Source organism: Populus euphratica, unplaced genomic scaffold (assembly GCF_000495115.2).
Source record: "Populus euphratica unplaced genomic scaffold, PopEup_1.0 scaffold413.1, whole genome shotgun sequence".
NCBI classification, from domain to species: domain Eukaryota; kingdom Viridiplantae; phylum Streptophyta; class Magnoliopsida; order Malpighiales; family Salicaceae; genus Populus; species Populus euphratica.
In genome coordinates this window covers 414,375-420,210 of record NW_011500055.1, presented here as the reverse complement: position 1 = coordinate 420,210, position 5,836 = coordinate 414,375, and the positions used below count along the sequence as shown (strand labels likewise).

Here is a 5,836-nt window from a genome sequence, read left to right as displayed (position 1 = left end):
GCTGGTGAAGGAACTTGGCTTGCGGCTGAGTGATAGCCATACATCCATGAAGGCAGTAAACTCGAAGGCACAGAGAATTGCTGGGATGTCTTATGATGTGCCGATAATACTGGATCAGTGGAGAGGTAAGCATGATGTGTTGGTCGTAAATCTTGACGATTACGATATTATTCTTGGTCTAGATTTCTTACGAAAAGCCAAGATAGTTTTGATGCCATATCTCAATGGAGTCATGATTGCAAGTGAGGGCTGCCCATGTTTCGTCCCATGTTGCAATCTCGCAGTTGTGAAAGTAGTGAAAAGGGGGAAGAGCTTGGTCTCAACAATTGCTATTGACAAAGCATTGCGGAAAGGAGGGAAAGTGTTTCTTGCGACAATAGTTGATGAGAAGGCAGACTATTGTGGGGAGGTGCCAAACGAAATTGCTAGCATGCTGCAGCAATTCGAAGATGTGACGCCGCCTCAGCTACCGAAGAAACTCCCACCTAGGAGAAACATCGACCATTGAATTGAGTTGGTGCCGCGGACAAAGCCACCATCTCAAGCCTCTTATTGAATGTCGCCAATGGAATTGGCAGAACTGAGGAAACAATTGGAAGAGCTGATTGACTCGGGATTTATCCGCCCTTCCAAGGCTCCATATGGTGCTCCTGTGCTGTTTCAAAAGAAGGCGGATGGAAGCCTTCGCATGTGTGTGGACTACCGAGCACTCAATAAGGTAACAATCAAAAACAAATATCCTGTCCCTTTAATTCAGGATTTGATGGATAGATTGTGCGGAGCCTCTATCTTCACGAAATTGGACTTGCGGTCGGGGTATTGGCAAGTGCGGGTTGCTGATGGGGATGAGCATAAAACTACTTGTGTGACGAGGTATGGCTCATACGAGTTTCTAGTTATGCCATTTGGCCTAACAAATGCTCCAGCAACATTTTGTAATCTAATGAATGATGTGCTATATGATTTCTTAGATAATTTTGTTGTAGTCTACTTAGATGACATTGTAATCTATAGTAGAAGCATTGAAGAACATGTAACTCATCTCTCTAAAGTCTTAAGTAGATTGAGAGAACATGAATTGTATGTAAAGAGGGAAAAGTGTGAGTTTGCAAGAGATGAAATTATGTTCTTAGGCCATTTAATTGGCGAAGGACAGGTGAAGATGGATCCACGGAAGATTCAAGCCATCGTTGAATGGACAGCACCAAAATCAGTCCCGGAATTGAGGTCATTTTTGGGGCTTGCAAACTACTACAGACGATTCATTGAGGGCTATAGCAAGAAAACAACTCCTCTCTCGGATCTTCTGAAGAAGAATCGGAGTTGGGAATGGACGATTGACTGCCAACTAGCTTTTGAGAAGCTGAAAACAGCGGTAGCGTCAGCTCCAGTTTTGGGGCTGCCTGATTTTGAGAAGCCATTTGAAGTGCATACGGATGCTTCGGATAGGGCCATTGGGGGAGTGCTAGTACAAGAGGGACATCCAGTTGCTTTTGAGAGTCGGAAGCTAACTGATGCGGAACAGAATTACTCGACGCATGAGAAAGAGATGACGGCAGTGGTGCACTGCCTAGGCATATGGAGAGTATATCTGTTGGGGCCAAAATTTGTGGTCAAGACTGATAATGTGGCGAACACATTTTTCAGGACACAGAAGAAATTGTCACAGAGACAGGCTCGGTGGCAGGAATTCTTGGCCGAATATGACTTTGTATGGGAGCACAAACCGGGGAGCCATAATCAGGTTGCGGATGCACTCAGCAGACGCGAGGTAATTGCTACTGTTCTTGCTATTGTTCAGGTGGAGTCGGACATGCTGGGACGACTTCGTCTAGCTGCTGGGGAAGATGCAGCGTACAAGAAAATGGTTGAGCTTGTACGAGAAGGGACAATACGGAGGTATTGGCTGGAACAAGACCTACTCTATGCAAAGGGGGGTCGAATCTTTGTGCCAAAGGGGGAGCTGCGAAAACACTTAATGACGGAGACTCATGATCCGCAATGGGCAGGACATCCAGGTAGAGAAAGGATGGTTGCTCTCTTGTCGCAGACTTATTATTGGCCGAAGATGGAAGACGATGTAGAACTTTACGTCAGGACTTGTCTTGTGTGCCAACAAGACAAGACTTTGCGGCAGCGAGAAGCAGGCTTATTACAGCCGCTGCCGATTCCAGAGAAGCCTTGGGTGTCAGTTTCGATGGACTTCATTGTTGGCTTTCCAAAGGTGGATGGCATGAACACGATCATGGTTGTCGTGGACAGATTCACCAAGTATGCGGTGTTTGTAGCTGCCCCTGTGGTGTGTACAGCCGAAGTGGCCGCTGACTTATTCTACCGCAACGTGGTGAAATACTTTGGAGTACCCTCAGACATTGTAAGCGATCGCGATGTGCGATTCACGGGTAGATTCTGGACAGCATTGTTCAACATGATGGGAACAAGGCTGAAGTTTTCGACTGCCAACCATCCGCAGACTGATGGGCAGACGGAAAGGATAAATGCTTTGCTAGAGGAATATTTGAGACACTACGTGACAGCAATGCAGCGAAACTGGTTGGAGTTGCTAGATAGTGCGCAGTTTTGCTATAATCTTCAAAAATCCTCGGCAACGGAAGCAAGTCCATTTGAGCTGGTTTTGGGGGCACAACCCCAAACTCCTGCCGAGATTGCAGTGCAGATATCTGGTGGGAAGAGTCCAGCGGCATACAGATTTGCGATGGAGCGACAGGAGCTGGTTGAGCAAGCTCAAGATAGTTTGCGAAAGGCCAGGAAGCGGATGCTCAAATATGCAAATCAAAAGCGAAGGATGCTGGAATTCAGTGTGGGTGACAAGGTGTTGCTCAAGTTAACTCCTCAAATTTGGAAGAAAATTGTGGGGACGTCAAAGCACCGAGGGTTGGTGCCAAGATATGATGGGCCTTTTGAAGTCATTGAAAAGGTTGGGGCTGTTGCCTATAGATTGAAGCTGCCCGAACGGCTGAAGCTTCATCCCACTTTTCATGTAAGTTACTTACGGCCATTTTATGAAGACAATGAGGATCCTAAAAGAAGTAAGTCGCAACGAGCCCCTCCTACGATTCACAAGCAATTTGACGATGGTATCGTCAAGATTATGGATCATCGTCGACTTGGCCAACACAAAAAGAATCGGCGGACAGAATTCTTAGTGAAATGGAAGACGAATGAAGAGGTTTCGTGGGAGAAGGACACAGATTTGTGGCAATTTGAGGATCAAGTGCAAAACTACCTCACATCTATTCCGACGAGGACGTCGGACTCTTCTAGTGGGGGTGGTTTGTTAAGGCTCTAGGCGCGGGGATGCGCCAACGAAGGCACATTGCCTAGAATTCGGCAGCGATGGACAGCGGCAGCCTTGCGTAGGCAGAAACGAATTCGGCAGGCAGCGTGCAATGGTCTATGCGAGTCGTTGAGCTTGCGACTTGGCATGGACGTGGGAGCTTAGGTGATGGACCTTCTAAGTCAGCAGCTGACGCAGCAGAATAGGCAGTAGGGACTGCCATGCGGATAGGCAGAATATGGCTGTATCATTGGGGCAAAATGTGGGGAAGTGGCAGCTGAGTGGGGAAGGAAGTGCTCCACTATGTAAGCCACTAAGTTAATGGGAGAGCAAGTGCTCCACTATGCCCCGAAAATGAGAGATCATGGAGATCATGGGGAGTAAGTGCCCCATTATGGCCTGAAAAATAGGGATTATGGGTGAGCCTAGCAACTCACACTTGTCTATAAATAGGCTGCCAAGCCTCTGCTGTGTAGCATGCGATTTTGTGCATAGCACACACACTTGTATTGTGTAATCCTTTGTTGATGAGATAAATAAAGGTTGAGAGTTATTCTTGTAAACTTGTGTGCTTGCTTGTGTTTGTTCCTTTTATACGACTTGACAATTGTGGGAACTTCGTTGGGTGAGCGAAACACATAGTCGTAGGAAACACGAGCGAAAAGGGGAGGCAAGACTGAGTTTAGTTGGGACTAGACTGCCGCATTGGGTTGAATTTCGTTACGAAAAATTTAACCCCGTGACAATTAGAGTGGTTAGGATGGCACCCATCCCTAATAGTTGATTTGTCATATGGGCATATACACATTTTGGCTTTAAACATTATTTGTTTTTAGGTTTTAAAAGTGTCTTTAAATTATTTAAATTATTTTTATTAAATTAATATTTTTTTTAATATTTTTAGATTATTTTGACGCGCTAATAAGAAAAATAAAATTTTTAAAATAAAAAATTTTATTTTAATATATTTCTAAACAAAAAATATTTTAAAAAATAACTACAACCATAACCACACAACTAAATATTATATTAGTGTAATTTATGAAAGTTGTATAAAGTTATCATCATTTAATATCTATTATCTTATATTCATTTTTCTATTAATCAAAGCAAATTTATTCTCCTTCATTCCCCCTTCCTATTTATCCAAAAAAAAAAAGGAAGGAAAAAACTTTTCGTATCCCTCACCTCCCCTTCTCTACTTTAAAAAAAAAAAACAAAACATGAATTAAAATAAATTATATGAGATCGAACATATTAAATTCAAATACTTTTTTAAAAATTAAAATAAATTATTGAAAACATGAATACTTTTATTAGTAAATTGAATTAATGTTTGAAATAATATAAGTTAAATAAAAACGAAATAAAAATCAAAATATCTTTTTTCAATATAAATAATACAAAATCTAATTAAGATCTTTATGTGCACTATTGATATTTTTATGATTTAAAAATGTTTTAAAGTTATTTTTATTTTTTAAATAAAACATGTTGTCTAAAAATGCACTATTATCTTCTTTTTTTTTTTTTAAGTGGAACCAATATATCTTTAAAGAGAATCACATTCCACTCCTAAAAAATAAATAATGTAGTATTAAATTTATCTAGCGACTTTAATTACTTTGAAAACAAAACAAGTTGAAAAAAACAAAACCACTGGCCAAATACTCTTAAAAAGATTTATAATAAACAAGAGATCGAATTAAAAAATTGATTGCCAAGAGAACTTAAACAAGGTTATAAAGTGATCAAGATTTGTCTCAAGTCATGATTTTGGTGCTGTCAGATCTGAGTTAATGCTGCCTCCTGAGATTTTTTTTTTTCCCTGCTAGCAGTCGTTTTTTGCCTTTGCTGAAACCTGGCATGTCCTGAATGTTGAAACCTTAAAACAAAGAATGGACGTTAATGGTATTATTGTAATATAAGAAAACTACATGGAAACTTTGTTAATCAAGTCCTGCGTGGTTTCTTTTCTTTATACCCGTTCCCCATCTCTTCGCCTCCACTAAACCCCTTCTCTCCCATTGCCAACTGCTCCCTCCTCTGCTGCAAGGTATTTACCTAAACATACCATCATTACAATAAATAAAATATAAGAACTTGTCCTCCTCATTCTCAATGTTCAAAACTTGATTTTTTTTTCAAGGTTCAGTCTTTTGTGTAAAAAAAAAGGTAGATGTTGGCTTGATTTTGATATTAGCATTCGGTTAAAAATTGGTTTAGCCTAATTTTTTTAGGAAATAATAAATTCTTTTTAAGAATTTCATTTTGTTTTGTATCTTTCTTTTTAAGAAGTGAGGTAGACTTAGATATCAGTTCTTGGTTAAAAGGTTCATAGAGTACTTAATGAATGGATTAATTGATTGTTATTAAATCTTGAAACATTCAGTTAAGCATAAAGTCAATATAATTTTATGTTTTAACCGAGGCATTGAATAACACACTTTTGGTTAAACAAAGTCTCCTCCAATAGAAAATCAAATCTAGTGATTTCCCTTTCTTTTCTAATAGGCAAGCCCCCCCCCCCCCCCCACA

General features: G+C 40.5%; 2 protein-coding genes across 2 annotated transcripts in view; one reads left to right on the top strand and one right to left on the bottom strand.

Moving 5' to 3' along the window:
- Positions 1-5,836, bottom strand: part of LOC105107859 (uncharacterized) — a 56,126-nt gene that overhangs the window by 35,427 nt on the left and 14,863 nt on the right. The window lies entirely within an intron of this gene.
- The window catches only part of LOC105107850 (uncharacterized), a 4,923-nt gene continuing 4,278 nt past the window's right edge, over positions 5,192-5,836 (top strand). Inside the window, exon 1 of the mRNA XM_011001918.1 lies at positions 5,192-5,354. The gene's annotated coding sequence lies outside the window, so the exon portion shown is untranslated. The remainder of the gene's footprint in view (positions 5,355-5,836) is intronic.